This window comes from Salvelinus fontinalis, chromosome 4 (assembly GCF_029448725.1).
Source record: "Salvelinus fontinalis isolate EN_2023a chromosome 4, ASM2944872v1, whole genome shotgun sequence".
NCBI classification, from domain to species: Eukaryota; Metazoa; Chordata; class Actinopteri; order Salmoniformes; family Salmonidae; genus Salvelinus; species Salvelinus fontinalis.
The window spans coordinates 23,223,011-23,239,292 of NC_074668.1; the positions used below are offsets into that span (position 1 = coordinate 23,223,011).

Consider the following 16,282-nt stretch of genomic DNA (forward strand, 5'->3'; position numbering starts at 1 on the left):
ACGGAAAATGTAATCAACCCCTACAAAAATGTTGATTAATTACAAACCACTTTTCCTGTTGCTGCATGATTATTTTCCTGCTGTAGCAAACATGCTCAAATTAAGATCCTCCATCTGTAGTTTAGCAACTCTGAAATATTACATCAGATCCACTCCAAATGTCCCTCCAGTCCAAGAGCAGACTGAAAGCTAATTATTTCCATCTATTGTCTATAGAATTCCTGTCGGTGTTATAGTTTTGATCTGATCAGACACAATGACTTCTATTGAAGGGGCCAAGTGTATGGTTACGTCTGAGACGTTCTTTAATGGTCTATCTTCAGCTCAACAATATTATTGTGGAACACTGACTGAAAACACTTATGAGAATGGTGAAGAAACTGTTTAGAGGCTTATAAATAACAACTGTGGAAAACAGAGAGAGACAAAGAGCCCTTGATTTACTGGAAATGGCTTGTGTCCTCCCTGGAGAGGCATAACGACAGCATCATGTTTAAAGAAATATCATAAAGATCAAGCAAATCCCTCCCATCACTCCCACTCGGAGTTCATGGAAAAGCTGGAGCCCAATCAATACAGATGTAATAGTCTGCAGCTCTCAGCCGACTCCTCTACTCTCTCTCTCTCTCCCTCTCTTCCTCTCTTCCTCTGCGTTGTTGGTTCAGCAAATAGACTTCACACGTATAAAATAAGTGGCCTCTCTATACAAAACATGTATACACGCATGTGTGACTGTGACTCGAAAATCCCAAAACAATCCAAAATCCAAACTACGAAATGTAGTGTGCTGTGTGTGCCTGTAAACCGATCCACCCTCAGTAAAGAAGAATCGGTAGATATTAACATTATTCACATATGTATAGGCTACTTGCCAGCTGTTTCTAAATGTCAAAAGCCCTTTGTCTCCCTGTCAATGAGATGCATTAACAAAGACGAAGGCTACTGTCCCATTGTGAATGATGCCATGGTGAGCTCATTGACTGTCAACTGTGTCAATGCATTGATGAATCCATCAAACAGGGCCCTGAACTGCAAATGTAAAAAGCACAGGACCTGTGAATGCAACAGGATCCATTTTCCTGGCCCTTCATCATCCTTTAACGAGAGAACATGGAGATTACCTCCACAATCACACCATTAACCTGTCTGCAGCTGCTAGAGTAGACATCTATCACATGCCTGATGCCTCCTCACGTTAGCACACTCGGTATGCTGCCACTACCATCAAATCAAATTGTATTTGTCACATGCGCCAAATACAACAGGTGTAGACCTTACAGTGAAATACTTACTTACAAGCCCTTAACCAACAATGCAGTTCAAGAAAATACCCCCCCCCCCCAAAAAAAGTAAGAGATAAGAATAACAAATAACTAAAAGAGCTGCAGTAAATAACAATAGCGGGGCTATATACATAGGGTACCGGTACAGAGTCAATGTGCGCGGGCACCGGTGTCGAGGCAATTGAGGTAATATGTACATGTAGGTAGAGTTATTAAAGTAATAATAACAGAGAGCAACGTAGAGGGGGGGGGGGGGGTGCAAATAGTCTGGGTAGCCATTTGATTAGATGTTCAGGAGTCTTATGCTTGGGGGTAGAAGCTGTTAAGAAGCATCTTGGACCTAGACTTGGCACTCCGGTACCGTTTGCCGTGCGGTAGCAGAGAGAACAGTCCATGACTAGCGTCGCTGGAGTCTTCGACAATTTTTAGGCCCTTCCTCTGACACCACCTGGTATAGAGGTCCTGGATGGCAGGAAGCTTGGCCCCGGTGATATACTGGGCCGTACACACTACCCTCTGTAGTGCCTTGCGGTCGGAGGCCAAACAGTTGCCGTACCAGGCAGTGACGCAACCAGTCAGGATGCTCTCGATGGTGCAGCTGTAAAACCTATTGAGGATCTGAGGACCCATGCCAAATCTTTTCAGTCTCCTGAGGGGGAATAGGTTTCATGGTGCCCTCTTCACGAAGGTCTTGGAGTGCTTGGACCATGTTAGTTTGTTGGTGATGTGGACACCAAGGAACTTGACGCTCACAACCTGGTCCACTACAGCCCTGTCGATGAGAATGGGGGCGTGCTCGGTCCTCCTTTTCCTGTAGTCCACAATCATCTTCTTTGTCTTGATCACGTTGAGGGAGAGGTTGTTGTCCTTGCACCACATGGTCAGGTCTCTGACCTCCTCCCTATAGGCTGTCTCATCGTTGTCGGTGATCAGGCCTACCACTGTTGTATCATCTGCAAACTTAATGATGGTGTTGGAGTCGTACCTGGCCGTGCAGTCATGAGTGAACAGGGAGTACAGGAAGGGACTGAGCACGCACCCCTGAGGGGCTCCGGTGTTGAGGCTCAGCGTGGTGGATGTGTTGTTAACTACCCTTACCACATGGGGGTGGCCCATCAGGAAGTCCAGGATCCAGTTGCAGAGGGAGGTGTTTAGTCCCAGGGTCCTTAGCTTAGTGATGAGCTTTGAGGGCACTATGGTGTTGAATGCTGAGCTGTAGTCAATGAATAGCATTCTCACATAGGTGTTCCTGTTATTCAGGTGTGAAAGGGATGTGAGGAGTGTAATAAAGATTGCATCATCTGTGGATCTGTTGAGGCGGTATGCAAATTGGAGTGGGTCTAGGGTTTCTGGGATAATGGTGTTGATGTGAGCCATGACAAGCCTTTCAAAGTATTTCATGGCTACAGATGTGAGTGCTACGTGTCGGTAGTCATTTAGCAGGTTACCTTAGTGTTCTTGGGCACAGGGACTATGCCGGTCTGCTTGAAACATGTTACTATTACAGACTCAGACAGGGAAATGTTGAAAATGTCAGTGAAGACACTTGCCAGTTGGTCAGCGCATGCTTGGAGTACACGTCCTGGTTATCCGTCTGGCCCTGCGACCTTGTGAATGTTGACCTGTTTAAAGGTCTTACTCACATCTGCTGCGGAGAGCGTGACAGGACAGTTGTCCGGAACAGCTGATGCTCTCATGCATGTTTCATCAAAGCACCTCGGAGATGTGGTGTATAATGTTGTCTGATCTGAGAGACTCTTCCACTCATTTAGCAGACACTCTTATCCAGAGTGACATACAGAAGCTATTAGGGTTAAGTGCCTTGCTCACGGGCACGTCGACCGATTTTTCACCTAGTCAGCTCGGGGATTCCAACCAGCGCCCTTTCAGTTACTGGCCCAGGTACTCTTAGCTACTAGGCTACCTGCCGCATACACAATGGAGAGGTATAGCATAGATTATGTATGTTTCAGTATGTATAGTAGTATGGTACAATGTATCTAAATGTACAGTGGATTCGGAAAGTATTCAGACCCCTTGACTTTTTCCGCATTTTGTTACATTACAGCCTTATTCTAAAATGTATAAAATTGTCTTTTTCCTCATCAATCCACACGCAATACCCCATGATGACAAAGCAACAGGTTTATACATTTTTGCAAACGTATTAAAAATAAAAACTGAAATATCACATTTACATAAGTATTCAGACTTACTCAGTACTTTGTTGAGCACCTTTGGCAGCGATTACAGCCTCGAGTCTTCTAGGGTATGACACTACAAGCTTGGCACACCTGTATTTGGGGAGTTTCTCCCATTCTTCTCTGTCAGGTTGGATGGGGAGCGTCGCTGCACAGCTATTTTCAAGTCTCTCCAGAGATGTTCAAATCGGGTTCAAGTCTGGGCTCTGGTTGGGCCACTCAAGGCCATTGAGACTTATCCTGAAACCACTCCTGCGATGTCAAAGCTGTGTGCTTAGGGTCATTGTCCTGTTGGAAGGTGAACCTTTGCCACAGTCTGAGGTCCTTAGTGCTCTAGAGTAGGTTTTCATCAAGGATCTCTCTGTACTTTGCTCAGTTCATATTTCCCTTGATTCTGACTAGTCTCCCAGCCCCTGCCACTGAAAAACATCCCCACGCATGATGCTTCCACCATCATGCTTCACCGTAGGGATGCTGCCAGGTTTCCGCCAGACATGACGCTTGGCATTCAAGCCAAAGAGTTCAATCTTGGTTTCAACAGACCAGAGAATCTTCTTTCTCATGGTCTGAGGTGCCTTTTGGCAAACTCAAAGTGGGTTGTCATGTGCCTTTTACTGAGGAGTGGCTTCCGTCTGACTACTCTACCATAAAGGCCTGATTGGTGGAGTGCTGCAGAGATGGGTGTCCTATGGCTTCTCTGAAAGGGATGTGATGAAGGTTAACTTTACAAGAACTAAAAAAGCACCCAGTGCAGAGAGAGAGCGAGACAGTGAGAAAGCAAGAGAGAGTGAAAGCAAGAGACAGAGCAAGAGACAGAGACACTACGGAAAAAGAAGGAACAGCACGTCAGAGATCAGCTCAATGTAATTGAAGAATCCATAGACTAACCACTTCTGGGAAAATTGGAAAACACTAAACAAACAACAACACGAAGAGTTATTTATCCAAAATAGAGATGTATGGATAAATCACTTCACCAATCGTTTTGGCCGTATAACAAAAAACAAATATCAAATACAAATCTTAGAATCAACTATTAAAGACTACCAGAAGGGGCCTCATGAGTGGCACAGCGGTTTAAGGCACTCCTTCGCCGTGCTTGAGGCATCACTAAAGACCCAGGTTCGATCCCAGGATGTGTTATAGCCTACTGTGACTGGGATCGTCCGGTTTGGGGAGGGTTTGGCCGGCCGGGATTTCCATGTCCCATTGCGCTTTAGCGACTCAATGTGGCTGGCCAGGCACCTGCAAGATGACTTGGTCACCAGCTGGACAGTCTTTCCTCCGACACATTGGTGCGGCTGGCTTCCGAGTTAAGCGAGCAGTGTGTCAAGAAGCAGTGCGGCTTGGCAGGATCGTGTTTCGGAGGACGCATGGCTCACAACCTTCGCCTCTCCCGTGACCATGGGGAGTTGCAGCGATGGGACAAGACTGTAACTACCAATTGTGGAGAAAAAGGGGTAAAAGTACAAACAAACAAAAAAAGACTACCAGAACTCACTGGATTCTACAATTACATTGAAATGAACTACAGGACAAAATACAAACCCTCCAACCCAAAAAGGCCTGTGGTGTTGATGGTATCCTAAATGAAATGGTAAAATATACGGACCATAAATTTCAATTGACTATATGTAAACTCTTTAACATCATCCAAAGCTCTGACATCTTCCCCAATATTTGGAACGAAGGACTGATCACCCCAATCCACAAAAGTGGAAACAAATTTGACCCCAATAACTACTGTGGGATATGTGTCAACAGCAACCTTGGGAAAATCCTCTGCATTATCATTAACAGCAGACTCGTACATTTCCTCAGTTAAAACATTGTACTGAGCAAATGTCAAATTGGCTTTTTACCAAATTATCGTACGACAGACCACGTATTCACCATGCACACCCTAATTGACAAACAAACAAATCAAAACAAAGGCAGTCTTCTCATGCTTTGTTGATATAAAAAAAGCTTTTGGCTCAATGTGGCATGACTTAGTGTACAACGTAAAACACCAAATAATGCATGCAGAGTAGATTTAGACCGTTACCTGCTAATTATTAAAATCCAGAAAAGAGCCATTAAATTATACAACCACCTAAAAGGAAGCAATTCTCAAACCTTCCATAACAAAGCCATCACCTACAAAGAGATGGACCTGGAGAAGTCCCCTAAGCAAGCTGGTGCTGGGGCTCTGTTCGCAAACACAAACAGACCCCACAGACCCCCAGGACAGCAACACAATTAGACCCAACCAAAACATGAGAAAACAAAAAGATAATTACTTGACACATTGGAAAGAATTAACAAAAAAACAAGCAAACTAGAATGCTACTTGGGCCTAAACAGAGAGGAGTACACAGTGACAAAATACCTGACCACTGTGACTGACCCAAACTTAAGGAAAGCTTTGACTATGTACAGACTCAGTGAGCATAGCCTTGCGATTGAGACAGGCCGCCGTAGGGAGACCTGGCTCTCAAGAAAAGACACACTGCCCACAAAATGAGGTGGAAACTGAGCTGCACTTCCTAACCTCCTGCCAAATGTATGACCATATTAGGGACGCATATCTCCCTCAGATTACATAGACCCACAAAGAATTTGAAAAAACAAACCCAATTTTGATAAACTCCCATATCTATTGGGTGCAATACCACAGTGTGCCATCACAGCAGCAAGATTTGTGATCTGTTGCCACAAGGGCAACCAGTTAAAAACAAACACCATTGTAAATACAATCCATATTTATGTTTATTTATTTCCCTTTTATACTTTAACTATTTGCACATAATATGACATTTGAAATGTCTTTATTCTTTTGGAACTTTTGTGAGTGTAAAGTTTACTGTTCATTTTTTTATTGTTTATTCCATTTTTATTTATTATCTATTTCACTTGCTTTGGTAATGTAAACATGTTTCCCATGCCAACAAAGCCCGTAAATTGAATTGAGAAAGAAAGTGAGAGAGAGAGAGAGAGAGAGAGAGAGAGAGAGAGAGAGAGAACACTAGAGAAAAAGAGAGAGACAGAGAGAGGGGAAACCTGTTAGAAGTGGACCATAATTCTTCACAGAGGATCAGTCCGTGTGGGCAGGCTACTGCTGCTGTCTCTGGGATAGCACTGCTGGGAAATTCTTACTGAGACCTAAGAAGATACTTATAGTGGAACACATGGTCGATGTGTGAGCCTCTGTGCATGTGTGTGTGCAAGCATGTGAGAAGAGAAGAATAAGTTATGGCAAAAAGATGAGTGTAAGATAAAGAAGTGGAGGGAGGAGATAGACAGAGACAGGCACTGAACTACAGACAAAGATAGAGAGAGTGAAAGACAGGTTCCCATAAAGACTGCAATTAGCAATTATGCAGTCATCAATTACAATTATCACAACTGGTGATTATGCAATTATCACTCTAAAGCATATTTTTCCCCCTCAGCCTTACCAGCTTTCCACCTCCTGTGATTTGGGTGTTTGAGGACGGGGTGTGTGATGATGCAGGTGATTAGAATGTGTGAGGGCGGTGGGGGTGTTAGGTGTGTGTCTGTGTGTCTGTGTCTGTGTGTGTGTGTGTGTGTGTGTGTGTGTGTGTGTGTGTGTGTGTGTGTGTGTGTGTGTGTGTGTGTGTGTGTGTGTGTGTGTGTGTGTGTGTGTGTGTGTGTGTGTGTGTGTGTGCACATTTGTGTGTGCGCACATGTGTGTGTGTTGGTAAGATTATTGCTGCTGGTGGGTGAGAGAAGCAGTGCGTATATAAGGGACAGGGACTGTATGGTTGCCTTAATCCCAGAGGCCTCTAAATTACCTGTCATCTGCCCATGATGCAAAGGTCAGCGCACAATCATGGCAGTTGGTCTTTTGTACCGCTCTGTGCTGCTCACCGAGACCCAGCACAGCCCAGGAGCTGACAGTGTCACCACAGCCCAGGAGCTGACAGTGTCACCACAGCCCAGGAGCTGACAGTGTCACCACAGCCCAGGAGCTGACAGTGTCACCACAGCCCCAGTCAGGCTTCATACCTATTAAAACAACACACTGGGAATTCCACCACAACATAATGCAGAAAGTCACAGGACCGTGGGGTGAGACAGGGATGGGTTGTCCTTATGGACAACACCATTCTCTGGGTGACGAGAGTGAGAGTGGGAGCTATAGGTAAATATAGCTACTGCTACAATGCTGGTGAAGCTACAACCACTGTCATCCGTGCTTGTTTTCCTTGAGTGTTTAGAGAAGAGAGAAGGGATGAACTGGTGTTGAGTGACTGATGAGTGGGTAGAGGAGAGGGACATCACACTGTCATACACACCCACACTGGTTCAAGTTGCTTAAAGGAGGGGGAGGACACAATCACACAGACACAGATATTTGCACACTCAGACAGTCACACAGACACAGAGACAGACGTGTGTGCACACACACACACACACACCTCCACCTCTGTATTTGCAGGGGATTTATTCTGGGTGACACCCCTCTCTGAGTGGTGGAATGGTGGCTGAGGATGAGGTTGAGGCTGAGGCTGAGTCCGTCTCCAGGTCCCCAGTGAGAGGAGCAGTCAGTGGCCTGACACACATCCCGTCCCCACGTCAATTCCAATCAGCAGCTCCTGTCACTCCTCCTGTTACGCTCCCAGCACACAGATGCCGTCAGCGCTCTCCCTCAGCAGACTGGTGCCCTGCCATCCCCATGGGAGAATAGAGCCAAGGCACCAAGGCTGACCAGACCAGACTCATCCACTCAACCTGACCACACTATCATCCTAACATCTAAGGTCATTTTGTGATGTTCTGCGGTCACAATGATCTTTGAGCCAATCAATATCATTAATCTAACTAATCAATAACAAACAAATCAATAATTTCAATCTACACAATCAATACCAAACCAAGCAATAACTCTAACCAATCAATTATAAAGAAATCAATCATCTCAATCAATACATTCAATCCAATCAAACAACAAGGGGAATAAATCAATAAAAGGGGATGGACATTACATTTGTGAAAAATAACTATAGAAGCTATAGTGCAAAGACTGACACACACAGAGATTTAGACAGAGACATGAGAGAGAGAGAGAGAGAGAAATGACGCAGGCAGAGCGGTGAGCAGATCTCCAGCAAATCAAGGTAGAGTAGAGTAATCCTGATGGACATGGCATGGTGAGCTCCATGTGAGACCGAACAGTGTGAGGCATTAAACTCAGATCAAAGCCCTATTTGGCTCTGCCATCCTGCAAGAGTCTAGTAGGCTCGGTCCTCCCAGCACCACCACCCCCATCACAGTAGAACAGACAGACAGAGCCAGCCAGCAGCTCCACCCACCCACCCACACGACAAAACCCAACATAAATCTCTGCTTAACACCTCAAAGTCACCGGAAAGTCAAGACAGAGAGAGGGAGTAAGACAAATAAAGGAAAATAAATCTTCTGTGAAAGTCTTTGTAGTTCAAAAGACAGGATCCTTTAGTTTTGAGACAAGAGATTCTAAATGTTTGAAATGCTGAGTGACCTAAAAGGTTGAAATACGTGTGTCTGCTGAAGAGGAGTCACAAATCTATAGTGACATGACAGGAGAGAGAGTAGGATGTACCGAGAACAGAGCTATAGGGAGAGAGAGTGGAAAGAGGAGTGTATCATATGAAATATCGTTAGGACAGGGACAGTGCAGCATTGCCAGAGAATACTGTAGTGGGGAAGAAAAGAGTGGAGAGGTGTGAGGAGAGATGAGAGGTGTGAGGAGAGAGGGGAGAGGTGTGAGGAGAGAGAGGAGAGATGAAGACAAAGGGACTGCTCCCATTCCTAGACCGCCCCATGGACAAAGCCACAGCAGAGAAGGCATGGGTATGCCAGCTTGAGGCCAGTAGTGGAGCCTGGCACCCACCAGTGGCACATGCTTGGCAGAGGGAGGCACAGCAGCATATCTCCCCCTTAGACATACGAAGGCAATGTACCTCTCCACCTGGCCTACACCATGTCAAGGTGAGACAGCGCGGGCGAGACTGAGACAGAGAGAAAAAGAGTGTTCTTGATGGATAGCATTCTCCAGCCACCTCTCCTCTCTCTCCCTCTCAGAAGGCTGGTGACTTTCCAGTGAAGCAATTATCATTGCAGAATGCATAATAGCCTAATTAATTACAGGTGTCAGCCTTTGTTTCACTATAGAGGAACATCATGCCAAACCTGCATCAAATCAAATGTATTGGGAGCGTACACATATTTTGTAGATGTTATCGTGGGGGTAGCGAAATGCTTATGTTTCTAGCTCCAGCAGTGCAGTAATACCTGACAGCGCAATAATACACAATACATACAAATCCCCAAAATTAAAAGGAATTAAGAAATATATAAATATTAGAATGAGCAACGTCAGAGTCTGGAATATAAATATACACAGTGTACAAAACATTAAGAACACCTTCCTAATATCACAAATCCTCAACTGGCAGCTTCATTAAATAGTACCCGCAAAACACCAGTCTCAACGTCAACAGTGAAGAGGCGACTCCAGAATGCAGGCCTTCTAGGCAGAGTTGCAAATAAAAAGCAATATCTCAGACTGGCCAATAAAAAGAAAAGATTACTGTAAGGTCTACACCTGTTGTATTCGGCGCACGTGACAAATGAACAATGATTTGAATTGACTGATGCGTTTCAGAAGAAAGGTATTTGTTTCTGGCCATTTTGAGCCTGTAATCGAATCCACAAATGCTGATGCTCCAGATACTCAACTAGTCTAAAGAAGGCCAGTTTTATTGCTTCTTTAATCAGAACAGCAGTTTTCAGCTATGCTAACATAATCGCAAAAGGGTTTTCATGCCTTTTAAAATGATAAACTTGGATTAGCTAACACAACGTGCCATTGAAACACAGGAGTGATGGTTGCTGATAATGGGCCTCGGATAAATATTCCATAAAAAATATCAGCTGTTTCCAGCTACAATAGTCATATACAACATTAACAATGTCTACATTGTATTTCTGATCAATTTTCTTTCAAAAACAAGGACATTTCTAAGTGACCCCAAACTTTTGAATGGTAGTGTACATATGAAGTGGGTAGAACAGTATGTAAACATTATTAAAGTGACCAGTATTCAATCTCTAAGGTGCATGGTTGAATACCGGGTGGTAGCCGGCTAGTAACAGTGACTAAAGATCAGGTCAGGGTACAGGGCGGAGGCCGACTATTTAATAGTCTAATGGCCTGGAGATATAAGCTGTTTTTCAGTCTCTCAGTCCCAGCTTTGATGCACCTGTACGGTCTCCATCTTCTAGATGGTAGCGGGGTGAACTGGCCATGGCTCGGGTGGCTAAGGTCCTTGATGATCTTCTTGGCCTTCCTGTGACCCCGGAGGTTGTAGATGTCCTGGAGGGCAGACAGCATGGCCCCGGTGATGCGTTGGGCTGACCGCACCACCCTCTGGAGAGCCCTGCGGTTGCGGACGGTGCAGTTGATGATCCGGTCGGGTGATACAGCCCGACCGAATGATCAAAAGAGAGCATCTGATGAACGAGTGCTGAATGGGGGTTCAGAGGCACAGCTGACAGAGATGAAACCAAATGCTTGCTGCTTACAGTAAACAGTAAGGACAACGGAAAGCACAACTCTAAACAGCCATCATCTGATGCCAAGTGTCTGTAGACAGATTGGTGACATTGAATTCAGGCCTTTTGTGTTCCAAAACTGGTTGTAATAGTGACCAACTTAAAAGAAGAAAGGACATCCACTATCAGCTGTCAGTAGTGATGTCCACTGGGGGAGATGGGTCTTAATTCAGCATGTGAACAAAATGACTACTTCCTATGAACAGGGCTACTTATGACACCACCATCAGCAATGAAACAGTCCCTTCCCTTCCCCACTGGTATGATATATCATTTGTCCTGTCAGGTTTTTCTCTTTCACCTATTGTTTTTCGAGGATGCCGGAAAACAGGCAATTGCAGAACAAAAACAAAACAAATAACGGGAACCGTAGAGTAGAGCAGTGAATGATGGGGCTGTTAGGAGAGGGAGACAGCACAGACTCATCTCATTCTCATCCCCAGCTAAACATACCAGGACATGTGTGTGTGTGTGTGTGTGTGTGTGTGTGTGTGTGTGTGTGTGTGTGTGTGTGTGTGTGTGTGTGTGTGTGTGTGTGTGTGTGTGTGTCAGGGGTCAAGGGGTGCTGGTTGTTGAGGAGGTTGATAATCCCTCCCAGGCAGCAGGGCTTTATTGTAGAGTACAGTGACTCTAATATGAGCCAGAGCTGCAGTTGTATGCTGCTCTCTGCTCCCATTGTGAGAAGACTTTTACATAATTAATGACTGTTGTTTCCCAGGTAGTCGCCCGGCAAATTCACTCCAGACTCGGCTGCCACCGTTGCCGGTTTCACTGGGAATGAGCGACACTGGAACAGACAGGTTACATTACAGGCATAAACAAGGCAATTTTGTACAGTGTCTTAAGACATTAACGTGAGCTGTTCAGGGCCATGATTCAAGTTACTTCAGAGAAATACTGGGAGAGAGAGAGAGCTTTTCTCTGTCTTGTAACCTACAGAGAATTTAAGGATGATGCTACTGAAGCCTGTGCTTGTGTGTATCAAATATGCTGTTAGTATAGACCTAGATCGAGTCTATTCAAGGAAACCAAACATGAATGTGAATGTTCATTTGAGAATGCGTGTGTTGGAGCCCATGTCCTAGCAGACAGACAAATAGACAGGCAGATAGACAGGCAGGCAGACAGGCAGTATGGGCCAGCCAGGCCAACAGGCAAGTTACCACTGCTGGGAGCCAGTCCAGCTCTATATTGGTGCATGTTAAATTAAACATTACTGCTCTCGCCCCACTACTCATTATTCATTTGTAATAACCTTTAAGGCTTTTTGATGTCATACATATTTTACAGAGAGATATCACTCCCTTTCACAGTGAGCATGGAGCTCTGTGGGCCTGTCAATGAAAGATCACTGTTGGCTCCGTGAAGGTGTGCCATCATACACTATAATTAGAACCAGGTAAGGACAAATAGCAATATTCACAAGGTGTGTATGTGCATGTGCATGTGCTTGCACCCTAAGGGTGCTTCTCAATACTATATGTTGGAGAAAATGAGATTACAAAATATTACAACGTTAGAGTGACACTTTAATAGAAAAAGTTATATAGTGCACTGCTTTCAGAGGTGAGCCAAGATTCTCCCCAAAAAACTGGAGTAACTGTCATATCAGTACATAAAGCCTTTTAGCAGCTGACCTAAGGATCATTTACAGGCTTGAGAGCCCAGTTTGTGGCAGTCCATTTCAGCAGCGTAAATCAGCAGTCTGGTGGTGGGGGGGCACAATAACACACTCCCTCTCTATCTGTGAGAGGGCTGGCCATGGCTCGCCCTCCCTCCTGAATGGCCATGGCTCGCCCTCCCTCCTGAATGGCCATGGCTCGCCCTCCCTCCTGAATGGCCATGGCTCGCCCTCCCTCCTGAATGGCCATGGCTCGCCCTCCCTCCTGAATGGCCATGGCTCGCCCTCCCTCCTGAATGGCCATGGCTCGCCCTCCCTCCTGAATGGCCATGGCTCGCCCTCCCTCCTGAATGGCCATGGCTCGCCCTCCCTCCTGAATGGCCATGGCTCGTCCTCCCTCCTGAATGGCCATGGTTCGTCCTCACTCCTGAATGGCCATGGTTCGTCCTCCCTCCTGAATGGCCATGGCTAGCCCTCCCTCCTGACTCGCCCTCCCTCCTGAATGGGACCTCCTGCATGCCTAAAGTCCATACGCCCCAGTGCCAAGACCGTTCTAAAAGCTGTAAAACAAAATGGGCTCTGCCAGGAGTTTGGTGTCATGACTGTAATGAGCAGCTTATCTGTCTGATCTCTCATGTTACAGGTCAACAGTGGTTCAGATGTGGGGTTAATGTTGGGCACATGGGATGAGAGCACATGGGATGAGTGTCACACTGAAAATAAGGAGAAATCTGCCCTTACTGAGGAGTACTGAGCTACAGAGGCTAGAAGGTAAATCATATTGCTCAAAATGAGTTTCTAATATGCATGTGAGCATAATGAAAAATATACACTGTTCAGCCTACAGGAGATCCATCATGAATTGAATCTAATAAAACTTCCAGGAAGCTTTATATCATCAGAGTTTCCTGACTGAGCTCCTACTGGCTGTCATAGGTTACGTAAGCCTCCGTATGCTCAGAGTGTAGGACAACTCCACCCGGGGTATAAATAAAGCAACCTGACGCACGGCTGCAGCCACTGTGATTTGGAGAGGTTTTCACACGGGATGTCAGTTCTGCAGCGCTAGCTAGCCCAACTGATATTTCAGGCTCTGCCTCATTGGAAAGAGAGGAAGCATCCTGCATGAGTGAAAAACCAGCCTTTACAAAAAAAGTTTCATTAGTGAAGACTGGTGGAAGAGAAATGCACATTTGCCTCCAGCCCACAGCCTCATGGGCGAAATGTAACGGTACTCTTCTAGAGATGGCTTCAGGAAGCAAACACCACACACACACAGAGTAAGTATGGTATCCACGGCCAGGCTTGATAGGCAGTGTCCGTGGAAATCACAGTCACACACTCCACCAGGCTGGGGTCTCCAGCCCCGTCCAACAGGGGCACCATCAGACAATGCCTGCAATTACACCCCAACCCTCCTGCCCCAACTTTCACAATAAACAGGGAAAATTATGAAAGAAAAGTGGAGGAGAGGGCAGATTGAGAATACACATGTGTATGTGCCCATGAGGGAGTGTGTTTGTGAGTGTGCATGAGAATGTGTATGTCTAAAGCATGTATTAAAGGGAGCCTGTAGAAGCCTGGTCCCAGATGCTGGCTAATTTATTTGGGGAATAGCTGGCTGTCCTTCAGGTGAAGGGACAGAGATTGGTCTCAATATGAGATCATAAAAAAGTAATCACAGAATCTCACAGCACCTCCAGCCGTTCTTCATGTGTCTCGCTAGACATTTACATTTAAGTCATTTAGCAGACGCTCTTATCCAGAGCGACTTACAAATTGGAAAGTTCATACATATTCATCCTGGTCCCCCCGTGGGAATTGAACCCTGGTCCCCCCGTGGGAATTGAACCCACAACCCTGGCGTTGCAAGCGCCATGCTCTACCAACTGAGCCACACGGGACCACGACAACACACACACACACATCCATGCACGCACACAAATGACTTTGACAAAGACAGTAGTGTGCATACACCACACCAGTTCACGCCACACACTGAATCAGTTATCGTGCTCTAATGCAGCTCTGTGTCTCTGACAGAGGGAATAACCTGGGCCATCTGTAAAGAGTGATACATGGCCAAGCCCCCTGTACCAGTGTGTCCCTCCTTCTCCATCCAGATCCTGCTGACTCCCCCAGTCCTCCATCACTCTCCCAGTGTCAGTGGCAGGGCCCCAACATCAGCAGCTGTTCCCCTTGGCTGTCCCAGCAGCCCCTCTCCAGACTGGGCCCATCAGGCTGAAGGAGCGGGAACTCACACTACTCCACGGAGACCCAATTAAAAGGGACGGAACTCGGCAATAGAAGCGGAATCACAGGGAGATGCAGAGTTGCGGCTTTAATTGAAGATGTGTTTTTACGCTCTTGCTCTCTCTCTCACTCGCTCTTCTTCAGGCCACCATCGCCACTTTACTTCTCTCTGATGAAACCGAGGGATGAAGGGAAGAGACACTTAGGGGAGATACAGTGGGGAGTTGAATACACACATATCTGTTTGTGGGAAAGGCAAAGAGCTCTGTGGTACCCGGGTTTGGGAGATACAATCGTAAAAAGTAGCATCAGAATAGTGCAAATGGATCTGTAAGAACCACATTAGACAGCATGTAGAGGGAAAAAAACTTTTAATTAAAACTATACATGGGTTGCTTCTTTTTTCTCTTAATGCACATTTGTCTACCTCTGCAGTAGAGTTCCTTCCATGTTAATTAGTACTGTAGTTAATCCGAAATTGAAGAGACCCAAACTGTCAGGTCACATTGTAAACAATAGGACCCAACGGTAGTCTGTGGGACATTTTGAGCTGCTATCTCTCCTAGCTAAATGTTCCCTAGGTAGTAATTGGCCTAATTTACGCTGTCTTTCTTCGAATTGCCAGTTTCTTTATAGTTTTATATATTAGCCCTGACAATTTTTGCTTTACAGGGAAAGCAAAAATGAAAATAAATGATTTAACCCCTTGAATTATATTGATTAAGTAAAGACGGTAGCATTGTGAAGTCTACAGTACCTTCATGGGATATTAAACATAATTTGAAAGGAGAATAAAAGTTCAAGCACTTAGCCAGCCGCAAAGTGAACCCAACTTCTCTCCTTTACATTATTTAAGATAGGCTCCATCATTTTATCAATCTATCGATCTCCCACCAGAAAGATGAAAATGGAAAAATAATGAGACCGATGAATGCTGTGTAAAGAACATCAATGTGTGAAATGTAATTATCTGTGCTGGAAAAAGTGTTTGGTGTTTTCTAAAACAAGCAGTTAATATTTTTCACTCTCTGCATATTTTAATTACCAGATCAATCAAACTACATACAGCGGTGCTTTCACAAGAAAGTCTAAATGAAAAACAATAGATTTACTTTAAAGTCTTGGCTTCTTTTGAAGTCTAAATTAAAATTTCAGGTACCTTTAGGAGTGCCTTCTTCAGAAAAGTTGTGATATTTAATTAGTGTGTTTAGATTCTGCTGAAATTAAACTTCACAGCCCAACATAATGTGAAATGAAAACTACAGGATACAGACTTCTGCAGGGGAACAGACAAACAGAATTAAAATCTCTTCAACACCACA

At 45.2% G+C, this 16,282-nt stretch overlaps 1 protein-coding gene across 5 annotated transcripts in view; it reads right to left on the reverse strand.

Annotated features, from left to right (window-relative positions):
• LOC129853387 (homeobox protein cut-like 2) overlaps positions 1 to 16,282 on the reverse strand; it is a 130,820-nt gene that overhangs the window by 56,964 nt on the left and 57,574 nt on the right. The gene's annotated exons all lie outside the window — the stretch shown is intronic.